The sequence below is a fragment of the Convolutriloba macropyga genome, chromosome 9 (genome assembly GCF_964194025.1).
Source record: "Convolutriloba macropyga chromosome 9, txConMacr16.3, whole genome shotgun sequence".
Taxonomy (NCBI): Eukaryota; Metazoa; Xenacoelomorpha; order Acoela; family Convolutidae; genus Convolutriloba; species Convolutriloba macropyga.
This window is the reverse complement of record NC_134476.1, coordinates 46203064-46222880: the sequence shown is the minus strand read 5'-3', so window position 1 is coordinate 46222880 and position 19817 is coordinate 46203064. Positions and strand designations below refer to the sequence as shown.

The 19817-nt window shown below is 35.1% G+C and overlaps 1 protein-coding gene across 5 annotated transcripts in view; it reads right to left on the bottom strand.

Moving 5' to 3' along the window:
- Positions 1-19817, bottom strand: part of LOC142345804 (axonemal dynein light chain domain-containing protein 1-like) — a 211410-nt gene that overhangs the window by 95705 nt on the left and 95888 nt on the right. For all 5 annotated transcript variants that reach the window (XR_012759355.1, XM_075398173.1, XM_075398175.1 and 2 more), the window contains exon 2: positions 434-528. The gene's annotated coding sequence lies outside the window, so the exon portion shown is untranslated. The remainder of the gene's footprint in view (positions 1-433; positions 529-19817) is intronic.

Genomic DNA, 19817 nt, shown 5'->3' with positions numbered 1-19817 from the left:
TTGGTAATAAATAGCTTAATCTAGATGATGAGAACCTATTGATGATTTCATTTATAGATGAATATAAAATTTCTTTTTTTTGGGCATAATGTGTCAATTAAATCCTGATTAAATCCTGTCAGTATGCAATATGTGTTTTCAAAGGGAGCCTAGATTTCCAAGGAGTAAAAAATTTTTTCTGTGCTGCTTCTGAACCAAGTTTAATATTGTCGTTTATATTTGAACAGCAGTGGTCAAAAACAGATTTTTTATTGGTTTTTTAAGCTACTTGCTATATAGTTTACAAATTTTCAACTTTTGACTTAATTCTGAGTATTACTCATTTTACTTCTCAATAACTGGTTTGACCAGAAACGAGTTTTAGCAAGTGAATTTACATATTTGCTATGGGCATAGAAATCAGTAGCCAGTAAACTGGAAGTCTGAATCTCACCTTAGTCTTCAGTTGTTCCTTTGTGAATGGCTCTGGTTTCCTCAACACAGCCAGAAGATCTTCCGGAATATACTCCAGTGACTTTTTTGAGACATCTGAAATAAAAACCTACGTCACACCCTCAAATCACACATAATATTTCAGTGAATTTGAGAACTGAAAACTTATCCTGGCAACACTATATATCAGAGATCAAGCGAGAATGCATGAAAACTGCTTAAACGTATCGAAGTCTTTGTAGGATAGTCCTTGGGTATATGACAAAGCAGATAAGTGAATTAACGCCAAAAAGAGCAATTAAGCAAAAATAAATCGACATTTATTGTTCGTTTACATTTTCTTTGACCCAACTATCAATTTGCTATCAATTATCGGAAGCAATCAATCAATTTACGTCACCTGAAGTCATGTAATTCAATTTGTTCCCTCTATTTATTTATAACTAATTTGTTCCGATTTGAAATACAAATTTTAAAATAATGGCGCAAATATGTGATCATATAGACAACTAACTACGCCATATTATAAAACATGACGCCAGCCCCACACTGATGCAATCGGTACTCTAAGTTGGGGACACCAGAAATTTAAAGTGTCTGATAGAACTTGTCTTGCGGTTTGCCGGACTTTCCAGAATATAAAGATTTCTGGCACTCAGGGACATAAGTCTTCAATCTTATTCATCCCAGTCATATAACTTGAAAACAAAAGTTTTGTTCTGTTATTGGCAATTAAGGCATTCTCACTATGCACAAAACCACACAGAAACCGGATTGATGTCTAATCTGTCTCAAGGAGTGCGGCATTTTGACGTTGATTTCCTGATTTATTTTTATTTTTTTTCGATCTGATTTTTTTAGAAATAGTTTTCTCAATTCACTCATAGTCCGTTTTAGGTCTAATTTTTTGTGTAGTCAATGAAAATTTTTTGAACTGTACGTCTGGACTTGCCCTGCTATGTTTTTTAATTCGTCATCTCCAACGATTATTCTTGCAACCTGACTTCTTGAAATTGACTTTTTCCAATTTCATTGGCTTCTACTGCTTTGCAGTTAAAACTTGTGTGCGTGACGTCATTTGTTCTGCTTTTAGGTCGATTGCGTGACACACCACAGGTGTCTAAAGCGGCTATTTTCCAGCAATTTGCCGGCTTTGTTTTGGCGTTTGAGGCCTGTTTACGACAGATGGACTAGAGCGCCTAAGGGAGGTGTGAAAGTCATTTCAAAATGGCAGTTTTTTTAGTGAACGTTTAGTTATCATTGGAAGCTCTCAGAAAACATTTAACTCGACTCTGCAAAAATGGAGTAGGTACTCCAAGGCTCAGATTAAAAAACTAACGAATGCACTGGACAGTAGTTAAGGGATGGTTGCATTTTAGGGGTTTGTGATATTAAGAACTTGGAGCTGTCTCCCCTACTAGAGCTTGCTCAAGTTCTTTGGTTCAGTTTCTTCAATTCAACATTACGTCTAAATTGCTTGAACGGATACTCCTACAACGGTGTCTACTACCACGAAGCACTTGAGGAGCTGCAAATGGAATCTGAGAAATCTAAACACATCGTCTCAAAACGAGGAACCAACTACCTTTATTAACTTTGCATCTTATCAGAGGAGATTGTTTCAAGCATTTCGGTAGAACAAAATTAAAGCATGTCTAAGGTCATTGACGGTCCTGATGATGGCTCTGTATAAACTGAAGTTCAATTTTTTGATAAAAATATGGAAAGAACACAAAAAAGTGAGGCACTAACAGAACCAGAAATAACCATTTTGCAGATTGGGCTGATTCTTGAGCATACATTTGCGCGGGTATTCTGCCTCTATGCTTTCAGAGGTCTATTAGAAGAAGCAACACAAGAAGAAATGAGTTCTCCATTGCCAACTGGGGCTTCAAGAGCCACAATTTTGACTTTTTTGGAGCTCCCACCTAGTTATAAAATTTTGTTCCTGACAGACAAAGATATGTGATGAGGTTGTGCATCTGCCCTTTTTGTTATCACGACACAGGTTACACCTTATGACAGACCAGACGCATGGTCTTTATATATGATTTTTCAAAACCCAACTCTTCATCGTCATGTAGAACATCGCCAGCAACATCAGAACTACACTCGAGTTCCATAGAGCAGCGTTCACATATAAATTAAGTCAAATCTACTCCAACTATTAAAGAATTTGTGAGAACTAAAACCAACGTCTACAAAACAAAAACTTTGAGAGAGGGTAAGAAGTCCACGAGAATAAAAAAAATTCAAACAGATGAAACTGGAATTAGGCTGCTTGCCATCAGAACTCATCCTCGAAACGTAAAACCAACAGGCCACAGTCAAACACTCAACAGATGAAAAACTCATTAGTCAAGAAATACACAGTTGACCTACAGATGCATTAGCGAACAGGACTCCTGTAGGATTATAACTCAAAAACAATTAGAAGAAATACCAATGAAACTGTACAGCATTGATTTAAGGAATTAGATATAAGCGCTGTTAGAAAGTGTTTGCGACACAGAGAGTCTCCAATAAAATGCAAAAAAAAACACGTGTGTAACAAAAGCACTCGTTTCAATTCAAGTTGAACAAAAAATCAAGAAAAAGGTGTCTTTAATTGCATTGTATTTGTGGCTAGCAACTGCCTGGCTGTCTCAATTCCGTCTAGGCAACTTCTATGGAATAGTTCCAGTCGCTTATATTACTTATTGGTATGCTAAAAGAACTTTGGAAAAATAGCGACCTGTGCGCGGGACATTACTTGAGAACCCGATTGGACTCCTGATTGGCTCTAATTGCAGCAGTTCCTAGACAGATGACAGGTTCATAAAAAAGAAACACTCGATCCTGTTGAGAACCTAGTGCAATTATTTTGGAAGAAATGTATGAGCTAATTTCAGCTAGGATTTTTGAAAATGTCACAGCGTCGAAACCATAGTTACAGTTTCGATCCCAATTAGATCAATAGGGCCCAATTGCATCAGAAATTTGATTTGCGTACCAATGAAGAGATACATCAATTATTCAAATATCTACATAGAGGCAAGTTTGCAAAGGCTTGCTCTTCAAATTTTATTACCTAACACAACACATCAAAGGACCGCTACGGAGAAATAATGAGGACTGAGCTGGGAAAAAACTACTTTGCTAACGTAAATCTTACCTCAAAACATCGGTACTTTCCGTAGCATTCGTTAAAGAACAACAAAAAAGACAATAAACAGAGGGTCAAAAATGCAACATCAAAAAACAATTGCTTCTCAATCAACGACGCCTTGCTAAATGCTCTATCTTTGCCTCTTCATCCGCGTGCTCTTGCTCTCAGCATCAGCAAGGTTCTGTAGCATTTACTGCAGGAATGTAAACGGGAATTCAAGCAGAAGACCAGTACCGATTGCGTTCTGTTTTGGCCCTAAGGAAGCTCAGAGATTAATGTAATGCACTCTCGCCTTATAATTGAAGTTAATTTTTTACCCACATTTGCAAAAAACTTTGTATGGATGTTTCCAGAGAAACATAAACAAGAAAATATAAATAGCTAAACATCAGTCATGCAACAGTTTAACTTGAATGATTTCACACAGACACACTACAGAAAAGGAATCAAATGAACAGGAAAAGAAATTACGAGGATTGAGGATCGGAAAAAGTCTGCATTGTGAACAGGCGAAACCAATCAATGTTCTGAACTCAGGAACTTTCATTTTTTAAAAGTTGGGCAACAAATTTGCTTCTCATTTCTGACAAAGATAAATCGTAAATGAAAACACAGAGTTTGTGGAAGGTCATGCGAGCCTAACTCAGGCAGACATCCCCAAAAAGCTTGTTGCTTGAAACATAGTCAAAGATCTGGTTCAGAGACAGGATCTCAGACAACCTAGAGCGCTTTCAATAGAGCTTCTTGTTTAATCCATATAGGTCAGTGTCACAACTCAACATCAGGATAAAATTGAAGGAAGAATAAAAAGAAATCAAACTGTAACGGAAAGTTGAAGACAAGAAGTTGAACAATGGAACAATAGATGGAACGAACAGTTTGACTACATGTCTAGAATCATGATTCCAAGATTTTTGATCTCGTCATTAATGGTACACATATTGTGATACCTTCACCTACGCCTCAATGCTGGTTTTACCGCAACAGTGTACATCGACAATATCCCATCTTTTCAGGGGAACAGGCAATTATAAACAATCAAAGTAGAAATGTCATCACGTGAAACCGAATCCAGAAAGCACCTCATAACGATGTCCCAAGAGTCTTTTTTCCAATAAACGATTTCAAATTTGCGATAGAGAAGGAAGACATTTCATGCCCTTCTGGTTTTTCTGGGACAACGGATCCGTCACTTGAAACTTGAAACAGTCGACTCTTGAAACTTGGCGGACGGCTCAGCTAAACTCCCCTTATCTGGTACACAATTCAAAACGTTCTTTAATTCTGCACTATCAATGCATACTCTCAAGTATTCTATTCAAAAAGACCCATCATTACAAAGGATACCAAGTCAGGGTACAACAGAAAGCACGCCCGCAACAAAAGTTCTTGATCACTCTTGTACGAAAAGATCACTCTTGTACGAGAAGAGCATCTTTTCATCACTTTCATCTTTGGACATATTTTAAACAATTTTCTTAGACAATTTACATATGAGTTAAAACTTTTTCCTAATTGTAGGAAAATTAGGCAAGGAATGAGCTGAAACTGTTTAACTTTCCTCATTTCTGAATGCTGCAACTCTGCAAGAAATGTGCTGAAATTTTGAAGCCTCTTGGAACACATGCGAAAATTAAAGGATTGCGCTGAACTTGCTAGCTGTTGAAGTGCTGATAATTTGTAAGTAATGTGTTACAAAAGTACAACAAAACTCCGATTGATTTTTCTTATATTTCTTCTATTTCTTTCATTTCCATGTCTTTTATTTCTTTCTGTTGTTATATTTCATATTTCTTTTCTTTTCGTATTAATTCCTTATCTGCTAATTAGCATGCTTAAATAATGCACGCCTTATTTTCGACGGAAAGGTCTGAAAAATTTTTAGTTGCATTTTCGTAGGATTTTGTGCTTCTTTGAACGCATGGCGGCGACATGTTGTGAAAACTGGGGTCGACGTATGCGAACCATCAAAAAGATGGCGCTATCCAGACCAGCTCAACAACAGAATCACGTTCAGCTAAAAAAATATCTGCGCCGTCTAGATAACTAAGTAGCTATACGTTGGAAGTTTTTTTCACTTCACAGACACGCACATGTGGAGTTCGCATTAATTTTTGAAAATCTTGGTTGTCTTCAGGATAATTTTTATAGATTCAGTTTTTTCAAATTTAAATCACAATAAACGTCTGAAAAAGTTGAAGCTTTGCAGAGTACGATTTAAAAATGAAGATATCAACTACATGGATTGTACTGGTGGTGGTGGTGTTGGTTGCTATGACAACCAAAGGTAAGCACATTTCTGACAGAAATCAAAAGTTATGTTGGGATCCAGCAAAACAATTCTTCATGTAATATGCTTATGCATTATACGATGAAATAGAACTTAAAACACTCACGTGGACATTTTAAAATGCCGAAAGTCTGCAGTGCCAGAAGTTAAAATGCCAGAAGTTCCTACTTAGACCGAAGTTTACTTCCGTTGACTTGCGTCACTTTAAAACGTGTGCGTTTCGCGTTTTAAGCATGGTTACATGACTCTGCAGAAGTCACTTCGAAATTCTGACTTAATATCTCGAACTGCTTCGCGGTTCTCGATAAACGCCGGAAGCTCTCAATGACTTCAAGCAGAGCCGCGTAACTATTACTTGTAGAAAATGTTACACGAGCAAAAACAAGTCGCTTAAAGTTTCCTTTGGCAAACCGATACCTAAAACTTTATTCGATTATTGTGTGAAATTGCACATATCTTAATGAAATCAGCGTCCTTGATAACCAAAATTTACTCTTTCTTAAAGTTGTACTCTTTAAAATTTCACTTGTTAAAGATGTATATTTAGTAGAAATATTATCAACGATAGTATTGATAAATCGAGTAATGTTTTAGAATGCATCAACAAAATTATGCAGCGTCTATGATTTTGACGTGATATTCATAAATAGAAAGCGGAATATGAAAATGATGTTTTCAATCGATGTATTACACAATAACTCCATAAAAAACGTTCATTTTTCACGCAAACACGCGACAGATATATGTACTTTAGACATATAATATTTCAAGTTGATGGTTTTTTCGGAAATTATCGAAACAAAAAAATTGATTTTCCTCCATCTTGTTGTCCTAAAAGTTTTGTTGTAAGAAGAATTTTTGCAGAGGTTTCAGCAAAAACCGGGCCATCTCTGACTGAACGTCAAGTCTTAATCAGCACTGATTCAGTGAAATTTTATGTCTTGGATCAGTATTGTATCATAGTTCTGATCATGTCACTTTCCAGTCCTGACACGTATTAAATCAAGTCGTAAGTCTTGACAATATTTGAGTCAAGTCTTGGCCTAGACTTGACCAGTCTTGCATAAGTATTGGCCAAGACTTGACAAGTCCTGTGCAAGTCTTGGCCGAGACTTGAAAAGTCTGAGGTCAAGTATTGAGCACGCTTTTCATAGCTGGCTTGCTTTTGTTTCGTAACGAAAGAGGAAGGCCTCCCATTTACAGTGGTTTACCTAAAAACTCTTCAAAGTGAAAAAAGAAACACAAGTCAATTCGAACACTTCAAAAGTTCACTTGATAGAGAATGAAAAGAAAATTTGATATCGCCCAAAGATACATGTCATGGCCACTTCTTTCTGCCCATTGAAAAAAGTTTGCGTTGAATTGAATATATGGGATTTTTTAAGTTGGTATATACTCAATTCAGAAATAGTTTTGTCAGATTAACAAATTTCTTTAAAATGTTTACCATTTTTTGTTTATTTTGAAATGCATTAAATTTAAATAATTTTTTTAAAAACACTACTTAGCTTATTAACTGCGCAATAATCGAGACTTGTCAATTCTTGGTAAACATTTGACTTAAGACTTGACAAGTGTTGGACACGACTTGGCAGGACTTGGCCAAGACTTCACTCATGACTTGGCAAGTTTTTCCCAAGTGTTGCCTATACTCGACTTAGACCTGACAAGTCTTGATCAAGTTGTGACATGTCTTCACAAGTTGACTTGACATAAGACGCGATCAAGTCTAATTTGTCATTTGAAGACGTGTATTTTTCTGGAGAAGTGTCGATTAAGAATTGAAATTCGCTTCAGGTTGGACAACTCCGCAAACCCAATTCTTCTATGTTTTTAATTATAACAATTTTGGTTACCAACAACTGTTTGTTACACCAGTCTACATTTCCCATTGTCAGATGATCTTGAACATAACTAAGGAACAAATGTTGAAAAATTAGTTCAGTAAAACCAATATCTAGTTCAGAAATATTTTAATAAAATTCATGGTTTTCTAGCAATCATTTGTCAAAATTTACAGTGCAAGTTTGACGAGGTTTTTTTCAAAAAGTATAAATTTTACCACATTTGTAGCACTCACGCAAGGATAATTAATTTCAAAGAACGTCAATGGAAACATATTTTCAAACTCCTGATAGTATTAAACTCCTGATTAATATGAAATCCGAGAAATTTTTTATTCAGAGTAAAAAAATTATTTATTAAGATTAATTGTTCAAGAAGTAATAAATTTTGAGAGTGGGAAGAGTGAATTAAAAAATAAACAAATATAAGAAAAAAAGTAGGGCTGCGCTCACGTTGGGGATTGAATTACTGCGCCTCACTTGATCAAAGAATTAGAAGGCTGCACGAGTCGTAAAAGTGTGATTTTGTTAAAGAAGGCAAGCGTTAAGACACAATGCTTGAGCAGCAAAATAAATTTGTGTAACTGAAAAGGTTTTAAAGAAAGTCTTAAAAAAATTGCAAAAGTGAAGTTCATAGAAATTTAAATGTCTTACGTGAGTATACAGAAAATTCGGGTTACCATACAAACTCTTTTCCAGATCAATTACGCCAAATCATAAGGACAAGGTGAATAATTACCTTTTTTGAAGAAATTATGCATTCTGGTAAAATCTGCCGACCTACAAAAATTCCTTTTCAATGAATGCTGTAAAACAATATAACTGCACTCGAGATTAACTTGATAGCCATTTTTTCAAATAGGGAGATCCTCGAGATGAACTGTGAAACTACTACTCTGACCTCAAAGCTTGCGAAACATTCAATAACTTTTTTGAACCAAGTAAAAGAATAAAGAACGGCATCAGATCAGTAGCAAAAAAACATTTTTTTTTCAGAAATAGAAATTCGCCAACAATGTCAATCCACAGCTAGATGAAACCATTTCAAGCAATTTGGAGCAAATTGAGGATACTTATGCAAATTATGTAAAAATTGCAAAAGCATTCAACTCCCATTCTCGTGAAATTTCCCTATTGACGAAATAATGACGAAAGAAATCTTCTCGTTTTTCTTATCAATTCATAACATTTTTCAAATATTTTTTCTGGCAAAACTATAACGGATTAAAATGTTGAATGATACCGAAACATTTTTCCGAAACATCAAAAAGTGATCATTATGTTCCTCATGAAACCGTTCTGGTTTCTTAAGTTTTCCCCCTATGTGTAAGTGACTTTTCTGAGAGAAAAAACTCGGCAGAATAACTAGTTCAATTTGTCATTTTTTTTCTTGTGTTCTGCCAGTCGGAAAAAACTATTTTAGATGAAACCTTGCCCTCCCCCCATTACAGAGAACGTGCTTTTACAAAGTAAATCTTTATTTAAATGTAAAAATATGGAATGTGCGTCGGGGGGGGGGGGTTTGCAAAAAATATGCAAATAAAAATTTTATGAAAGAAAATCAAGTCATTTTTGAACTCTGGAAAAAAGGATTTAATCGTTTTTCACAAAGCAATCATGATGCTGATTCCTTTACCTAAAAACATCTTATGGGTCTCTCAAACGCAATATGTTTTTTTTTATATTCGGCTGAACAAAACTATTAAAACCATGGCTCTGCTGTTTCCTCAAATTAAGTGATTTGGGACCAAACGTATTTGAAGACAAAAATACTGTATTTTTGTCCTTCGTGCAATCGCAGTTTCGCCTAACTTTGTTGGGGAAAACGTTCATATCGACAAAATAATTTAGCAACAGATGTACCGTTTCTGAGATAGAAGTAAAAGAGGGCATTAGATCTTCTGGTAGATCATTTCAACGTTGAGTGTTTTATAGCAGAGATATTCTTGATTTTTTTTGTCAAGATAAGCATTACAGCGAGGCAACCACAGATCATTTCCTAGTTCTTCAAGCGTTCAGCAAAACTCATTATTCGATTATCACTCATTATTCGACTTCGTGTTATATACTGCTTTTAAGAGTTTCAAATAAAGCTCTTAAAAAGTCTAGATACTATCGTTCTGTGACCGTGAAAAACGGAATTGTAACTTTCCTAGAAATAGAAAATAGAATCGAATTGATTTTACGACTCGAAGATGATTATTGAGATTATACAGATTTTTCTTAGCTGAAGTCATAACTTCAAAATTGACCCCCACCTCAACTATCAAACCCCAGTGGTGCAGTACGTGACCTATATATTTATCTTTATAGCTACTTATCTATTCAATTGTCAAGAATCTAAGCACTAATTACAAACAATAAATATATGGATTTACTTTTTTACAATGCCTTAAAACTATGTGTAAAGCCCGTGTGTTCATATTAGGTCAGACAGTAGCTGTCCACTCAGTTAAACGTGCTCTTACGCGTTTTGCCATTCTGTAGATTGGACCGTACATATTACAGCTACTTCAAAACTTTCATGTTATTTCTTTTGTTACCAACATTCGAATGCCCAAAGATTAGATTTTTAATTACGAATAAATTAAATTGCTATTTGAATAAACTCTTATTGTTTCAGTTCGTTCTGTGTGATTACCTATTAAAAAATAACATGGAACAGTTATCAGGATAACATTATTGCGTTTAAGTTAGAGTTAAATTAATGGTAAATCATAATCCAAATTATTTCATTGAATTTAAAATGAATTCAGCTAATTTAACGTTAATGTAACGCTAATTCAATATTCAATTTGAAATTCGAAAAGTCATGTGATCAGAAATAGAATACATCAATTCAATCACTAATTTCACAATTGAACAAATCATTTGGCGCAATTATGTCACAAATCGAAAAACAAAGAACGCCAAAAGTAAAACAGACAGAGAATTGAGCTCAAGCAATTCATAAAACAGCAACAACAAATAATCAGTTCAGATTCGGAGGATGAGATAGAAGGGGCCGAATCAGCAGTGAGTAAAAAGAGACTAATACTGGAATACGGTGTATCAAGTCTCTTCAACAAACAATTACTGGCATTAATGAAAAATTACAACCAGTTACGAGAAATAGGCGAGTGCATCATTAAGCACAACAAAGATCGACTGAAGCAATTCAACAAGGTGGCTGGATAGACTTATATGCTATAAACCGTTATGAGTGCATCGATGAACAAGAAGCCATCGCGACAGCAATCCCACCTAGTTACATAGAGGTTTTCCATGTTGTTCACCCGTGTCAACTTGTTATGTTTAAAATTACCGAGAAAACAAGGTGGACAAATAAGGCCAAACAGAAAATTGAGCGTGCAGAGATAAGCGTCCCATTTACTGAGTTTGATATGAACTTATAACGCATAAAGCCAAAAAGTTCTACAAAAGCCATAGAAAAAGCCATTGAACCAAATCAAGAAACACAGCTAAATTTTGCGGGACCAATTCTAAATGAAAAGATACGGGAATGGTACATATTAGTTTGTGTTGACAAATTTTCAAGGCAGTCACCATACGTATTATTTAACAAACCACCGGAAAAAAGTAATCAAGTTTTTGAAAAACTACAGGAATATACATTCAATTCCATGAAAGATTAGGGTGGACCAGGGAAGCTCGTTAATCAGTGACACTTTTGTACACTATAGTGCAAATAATAACATCGAGATTGATAACACCCCAATTGACGATCACAGAAGTATAAGTTTGTTGGACATGTTAATAAGAAAAAATACAGGAACGTTAAAGGTGCGTAAAAAGGGGACTGGGAATCAGAAATTCAATTGAATGAATCAGTAGTTGGAATCCATAATCAATTACGTGTATCTACGCAATGGTCAAGATGACTAATTCCACTTGATAGTCACTTCAAGAGAAAACACAGAGATACCAGCACTCATAGAGACTTTGCTAGGACAAGAACAGGAGAGCAACAGTAAGCAACAAGTGGAAATTTTACAAATTGAGAGTGGAGCTAGCCAATAAGTAGAGAGCGTAAAGTGGAGGAGCACAGGGGTCAAAATAGTAGAAAAAAGGTACGGATTTATATTACTATTTTGGAGAGATATATTGGCTTAACACATCAAAGGGGCTCACGAGGAAGACAAAGTTATCAGAAGGACGGCTGCAATGGAAAATTGAAAAAAAATCCAGAGAGTTAATCTCAGTGTAAAAAGAGTTGGCAAAGAGACTAACAGAATCTCTAGCGAGTGGTACAGATAATGTACAAGACGAAGACTCAGACGAGGAAGACAACTGTTAAAACTACTTGTTGATCTTGTACAGATAGTCTTCAAGCTTGAAAGGTCAGTTCAAGAAATAATGAGCCCCTTTAAGTAAACTATGTAAACTAACCCCCACTCCAACTGCCACCAACTACCTCTCCCCCACACTTTGCCCCACCCCCCCCCCCCCCCCACACCTACCCCCATACCCACACCATCTATCCCTAACAACAACACCCCCGCCCGCCAACGCCCCCACCCCCACCTACCTACCCAACTTTCTCACTATAAATTAGTTTCTTTCCTGTATATTGACTTTTAATCTTTTTTTATAATTCTGAAATAGGTAAGTTTAGATAAGAGTTTTTGTTGGACGACTCTTCGAGATCTTTCCGTTATTCTACGGTTATTTTTTTTCTTCGCATCCGTTAAAACTGGAGCCGGATCAAAGAGTGAGAAGAGATGGGCTGGGAAAAGTTGAGGCTCCAGATGTCAAAGAAATGGTCCACGCTCATATTCCGTTACCTGTTACTGGTCTGCTATAGCATACCATAACAATAGATATGGAAGAAAAACTAAACCAAAAATGATTTTTCGCATTATGAAATGGACATTTTGAACATTTGTTACAGATGACTTCCAATAACTTTTGTTGATACACAAAAAAGTCTGAACTCAATTATGTAAATAGCAAAATTGTATTTTTTTATGTAGAATAGACATCTGTAGGTCTTTTTGATACATATGATTTGCTTACAAAATAATTTAATGATTTTTTTGTTGTAGTAATGTGTAAGATTTCAGTTTTAAACTGAATTTACTGGATTTAAATAAAGTTTATGAAAAATTATCATGACCATGCAAAAAAGAAATTCGATATCTGACCAAGAATAGAAAAAGAACAGAACTTGCTTTCTTCTGTAAATACTTGAAAGAGAACCGGGTTATTTCAACCTGGAGGAAACGCGAGGAACAGAAGAGAGCTGCTATGATAAGTGTAGAAACTAAGTGCCATAAAAAGAAGGCCCTTCTCGACCTGGACGTGGTCCCTTGTCGTCACAATAGACGTGGATGAAAAACTTTAGTGAAATTAGCCGTTAGTTTGTCGAATTTTTTTCTTTTTATTGTCGAATTATTTTTTTTGACACAAAATTTTTTTGAACTCAGTAATTCAGAATTGAAAGTGTACATTTTTGACATTTTTTATTAAGTGTACATAACAAAGACATTTTTTACACCCTAATAGTGAGCAGCATCTGTAATTATCAAAAAATAAGGGTGATTTAATTTATTTTGTCGACATTATGTCTAACCTCCCATACTATACACTGAATTTTTGAGAATTTGAGAAAATTCAGATACAATCCTTTTGTGACAATGGATTGAGGAATTGGAAATGTAACTAAGAGTAGAAACTAAGTACGGGGATAGCTTTGTTATTTAAATTTTGAAGCAGCACATGTCCAGTTGAAATTGTAAGAAAACCCACCGACAAGAAAAGATCTGCTAGGGCCAATGGAGGCACCAGGTGCCATATAAAGAGATCACAGTGGCCTTTCACGACCTGGATGTGGTCCCTGAACTTCACAATGGACATGGATGAACAAATTAACTCCAATTAAAGTGCTGGATTATCTAATGTATATTTTCAACTATTACTCTGCCATTACTATTAGAAATTGATGTTTTAAGGATTTAAACCCAATTGAGATGAAATGATGTATATGATTTGATGACAAAACAAGTAAGTGATTTTTTAAATATGTTACAAAATGGTTTCTATTCGGACTATGTTACAATATGTTACCAGATATCCGGTAAATTAAGTTGCCTGGTTTCTATTCTGACTAAGAATAGAAAATAAGCGAGGAAGTAACTCTTTCATTTTCTGAAACAGCACCAGTGCAGTTGAAACTGGAGGGAAACCAGCGAATGAGAAGAGATCTGCTCGGACAAGTGGAAAAACTGAGTCTCATCAAAAGAGGTCACGCGGGCCCTTCTCGACCTGGACTTGGTCCATGAAAGTTACAAAAGAAATGGCTGAACAACCGAAATATGCTTTTGGGATTATCAAATTGAAATATATTTAACGTTTAATTATTCGTGTTAAACAATAGAATATCGGGAACGCCTTTTAATTTCATTCCAATTTCTTTTTCCCGTGTATTAAATATTTGTTTTGTCTTAATAGTTAAGGCTTCTATCATGATCCAATGTGGAGATGTAGAAGAAAACCCAGGGCCAGTTCTGAAATATGCTGAGTGCGTTAAAACAGTTGGCGCGTCTTTTAAAAATAATGTAAAGATTTTCTCCCTCAATTGTAGAAGTATTGTTGGTCAGAACTCCACCTTAAAGCAATTAATGGATGATTTGGAAAAAAAACACAATTTTTGGCTTTACAGAAACATGGCTCAAAATGAATGACGATATCCGTTTTTGGGAAGTACGCAGTGAAAATTTCCAATGTTTCAGAAAAGATAGGAATCTTTCATTACATGACAAAACAAGTGGAGGTGGTCTGCTGCTCTATATACCTAGATCTTTCAAACCTAAAGAACGTTCAGATCTTAAAACCATCTCGGAATCGCGTTTCGAAAGCATCTGGGTAGAATGTGAGTTCATTAAAAAAAAGTATTTGATAAATATCTCGTACTGCCCGACCAAACACCTTTCTGAAATGTTTCTGTCAGAACTGGCGCTGGGAATTGACTGTGCCGCAGCTGAGAACAAACGAATAATTTTGATGGGCGATTACAATATTGATTTTTTTCAAAAGAACGAAAAACGAAAATTAGAAACGCTATTTATTCCGTACGGGTTGGTGTCATGTAACACAAAGATAGGGACAAGACAGAGTATCAATAAGACTGCATTGATTGATTATATCATCACAGAAAACTTCAAAAAATGTTTTGTTACAGAGAGCATCTTGAATAGTGATCACTATGGAACAGTTGTTATATTAGAAGAAAAAATGATGATGAAACAAATGCCAATCAAAAAAACTTTCTTCGACAAAAAGAACTATTCTAAAGAAAAATTCCAGGAATATATTCGGAGTTCAGATTGGAGTTCTTTCTGGATGTCACAAAATGCTAACGAAATGATGTTCCAATTTTGTATCATAGTCGAGCAAGCAATAAGTGTGCATGCACCATTGAAATCTTGTTTTGTGAGGAATGATAAACCGAAAATTTTCCTGAATAGAAATAAATTCATATCTGGAAAAAGTTTCAAATCAGAAAAAGAAGCTTCCTTATTAAAACACTTTGTTTCTCTGAACACAGAAAAAAGTCGCTGGAAATTTATACAAGAAGTTAGGAACAGAGAAAAACAACGAATTGTAATAGATACTCTGCGTAACAGTTTCGGTGAGCTTATTACGAACGGAAAAGACATCGCAAACCTTTTGAACTTCAAGTTTTCAGTTTTGGGGGAGTACTTTGGCGAAAGAAAAAAATTTGATGAAACATTGTTCTCAGCTGATACGGGAAATGCAAATAATTTTTTTTTCAAATATGTTACTTGTAAAGAAGTCCATGATTTAATAAAATGTTTGAATGTGAACAAACCTTTGGGTCCTTCAAAAATTCCCGCATGGGCGTTGAAAGATGCCCAATCGGTCCTTGCGGAGCCTCTCTGTTTTCTGATAAACGAGTTTATTTCTGAGTCTTCTTTTCCGACTGACCTCAAAAAAGCTTTGGTCTCACCTCTTTATAAAAAAGGAAACACAGAAGATCCCACTAACTATCGTCCAATATCGGTAACCGGCGCATTGGCAAAAATTTTTGAACAAGTTATAAGGAACCAAATTAATGACTATTTGATCTCAAATAACTTGCTGTCACCTAAACAATTTGGATATAGGAAAAAAGTGTCCACAACAGATGCCATACTACAATGTACGGAATATGTACGAACCGAAATGGATAAAAAGAATACTGTCTGTGGAGAATTCCTCGATCTCTCAAAAGCATTTGACTCAATCTCACACGAAATACTAATAGAAAAATTGAAATGTTTAGGATTCGACGGAACATCTACACAATTGATTAGATCATATTTGAAAGACAGAACTCAAAAAGTAGTTTTCTCGGGAAATGAGTCCGACTGGATTTTACTTAACAGAGGAGTGCCGCAAGGGACAGTATTAGGACCAATATTGTTCAACATTTATGTGAATGATCTTCATAGAGCTATTGATAATAACAATTGTCAAGTAATCCAGTACGCCGATGACACTTTCCTCTATTCTTCTCATACTAATGAAAATATAGCCAGAAGTTATTTGGAAAAAAATATTGAAAAACTATGTTATTACTTCCAATCACATCAATTAATGATGAACAATAAGAAGACAGAATATATCGTGTTTGCTCCATCAAAAAAAGCACGAACTCCGTCTTATCTAAATGTTAACAATGTGAACATAGAAGAAACTTCGTCGGTAAAATATCTAGGAATAATATTAGACAACAAATTAAATTTTAAAGAAGAGATCAAAAGAATACTCTCCAGAATGGCGTGCAGCATCAAAATCTTGAAAGATATAAGGAACTGTTTTCCTATAAAAACTAGAGTAACACTATTGAACGCTCTTGTTTTAAGTCACATTCAATACTCATCTCTTATGCTCGTTGGTATCAGAAAAAATCTCATGATAACATTAGAAAAACAACTTAATTGGGGAATAAAAGTGTGTTTCAAAAGAAAAAAGTATGATCGCTCGACTGATTTAAAAATAAAAAACAGAATCATGCCTGTTGAATTCCTTCTCAAATATCGATGTATGGTTTTTTTCTTGAAATATATTAGGAAACAATTGCCAGCTTTTAGTAACAACAATTTATTGCAAACTTCTAATTGTAACCAGAATGCGAGAACGGGAAAAATTTATCCGGCTGTGAAAAGTAATTCGGAATTCCTCGATAAATCATTGATGCTGCAAGCCATGAAATTGTACAATGAAGTTCCATATGAACAAAGACAAAAACTCGATAATGTTAAGAACATCAAAGGTTTTTTGAAAGAATTCTATTTCAAGGAATATCTGAAGGACCCAAAGGCGTTGGAATACAGAGATCTGTTGCGGGACCTTTTTTAAGCTTTCATTGTTTTTAATTTCCTTATTATCTAATATATTTATTTTTATGTTTTTAGTATTCCAAACGTTGTAAGTAAAATATTTTCTTATTGTTTTATGTATTTTAGAACTTGTACATTGCCATTTTGTTGACACTTTTAGGTGTGTAACATTTTGGAATTCAATGTTTTCTTTTTTTTTTTTAGCTGACTTCAGAAGACTTTTGTTGACTCACAATAAATTTTGAACTCACTAATTCAGACTCGAAAGCTGTTTGTAGTTTTAAATTTTAATGGAGAGAATCAACTCTAAGTCAGCTAAAACTACTAAATATTAAAAGATGAGCTTTTTGTTTGTTCACTTGACTAGATGAGAACAACCTGACGGCAAATTCAATGCAAAACGCGAAGAGGAGTCTCAAATACTATCCAGAAACTTTTAACAATACTTGAATTGAGAACTCATTGAATTGGTATGGTTGGCAAAATTTTGTTGCTGTCATAGAAGGCAAAACAATATGAGCTTGATATGGCGAAGTTATAGCAGTCCATTGAATCATAAATGAACTTTATGAAGTCTGCTTTTCAGTCAAACAGCGTGAATAGATCTCAGATACAAACTTATCTCCATTTAATCAATACATTTAATTTCAACCAGGCCCAAATCTGTTAGAGGAGGATCAGTAATACTCAAGTACCTATGTTGACAAATTTTGGTAAATTGGTTTGTTTGACTACTAGGCAACGCGCACGAGAAATTTGGTATGCCTATCAGCAGGAACTTGTGAACGATTTTCTTGAAATTGTTCATCCAATTTTGAGCAGGCAAAATCCACTCGTATTTCATCGTTTGATTTTAATTGACACTGATAAAACGGACTAAACATGTTTGCTACGTGAATACTTTTTAAATAAAATCATTTATTGCAGAAATCAGTTTGCTGAAAAATTTGAAAAATCTTCAAAAAAACTTCAAATTCATAAAAAGATGTAATGAGAGCTATAAGAGTAGTATGATGTAATATTTTAATAATGACGTTCATAAATGGGTTAGGAAGAATTAAGTTGTCTTTGACAGAGAGGAAAGGTTTAAATACTTGTTATGTACCGAATATCTCCGTTAATCATGTCAAGACAACCGGTATTTTGCTACAAATAAATATCATAAGAAGCTGTACACTACATCTATTGTCAAACATTTGCTTGACTTTTTCATCAGTAGAAAAAAAGACAAAAATTTGGGTGACCGAACAAGGATCGGACTTTACTTCAGGTAATAGCTAAGTTTTTAGCAAAAAGTTCTGATCAAGGAATTAATTACCACCGCGAGCTACTGACTGCACCACGTGTGGGTGAAGATTTAAAAGTATTTGCAACGCGTGAATGCAAATTTAAAAAAGGAATTGACTTTGGTTTTACTCTGCAAATCATATATTACTAGCAGTGTTTAAACCCAACATCAATTAGAAAGATCTAGAACGGTTATTCTTGGGAAAAAATTTGCAGACAAAAGAGATTCAATGTCAAACTGATGAAACGCGATCAATATACACAAAACGTTGAAAGTTTTTAAATTTGTTGGAAACTATATCCGACTCATTTATCGTCACGTTAATATACCTTAGCACTAATTTCATCTGATTGGGCTGATAAAAAACTCATCGTTTTTACATACCATGACCGGTGAATTTTTTAATCATTAACAGCTTTGGATGTCAATCAGAGTTAACGCTGTTTGAATCGCAGGCATTTCAGCTGTGTCCGTCTAGACACTTTGCATCGACCAATCTATTAACAAAATGAGCAAATTTCAACAATGCTATCCTGTGTAATAGTTAATGAAGTTTTAAAATAATGGTTTTCCTAGTAATGAGTGAATTTAAAACTTGCAAGAATCTAGCAAGCTGATTCAAAACTTGCAAGATTCTTGCAAGAATCTTGCAAGTTTTTTTGAATTCTGGAAAATTTTTTTTTTGTATTTTTGATAGCTGAAAAACAAATAAAATGACTGATATCAGAATTTTCGATCAGCAGAATTGAACTTAATTAAATTTTTTTGTAAACGCCTTTTGAATGTGAAATCTTGCACGAACCTTGCAAGTCTCTCGCAAGATTTTGAATTCAGAAACAACTTTTTGACAAATAACTAGACCCCCGCCTAGTTTGTGACCCTTTCGCCCAGCGCGGAGACCCCTCACCCTTGTTTATTACCTTTTTGCGCATTACTCTTAGCTATCTAGGGTCTTTGTTTTTTTGGCGGCTAGGCCAAGTGCGCTCCTTATGGAGCAAAGTACTGCACCGGTATTAGTCTTCAAAGAAGCTAAAAAGGCTCATGCAAAAGCTAAGACAAGTTTACTGCTGCAAAAATCTGCATCCTTTCTGCGTTGGCACCTTTTCGCCAGCATTTGAATCGAAAAGCTTGCAAGCAAGATTCTTGCAGGGTTTTCCATTCATCTTGCAAGCTTTTCGATTCGTCTGGCAAGTAATCCCGTAAGATGAATCGAAAAGCTTGCAAGATTCTTGCAGGTGAATCGAAAACTTGCAAGAATCATGCAAGCAACTTGGTACCCGTATGCACTCACTTGCAAGTTGCTTGCAAGTTTTTCAATTCGGCGATTACTGGGGTTGGCGTAGAATTTCATTAAAAATGTAAAAAGACTTGAGATAGATTTTGCAAATATGTGATATATGCACTTACGCACGCACAAACACACAAACACACACACATACACACACACATACACACACATACACACACATAC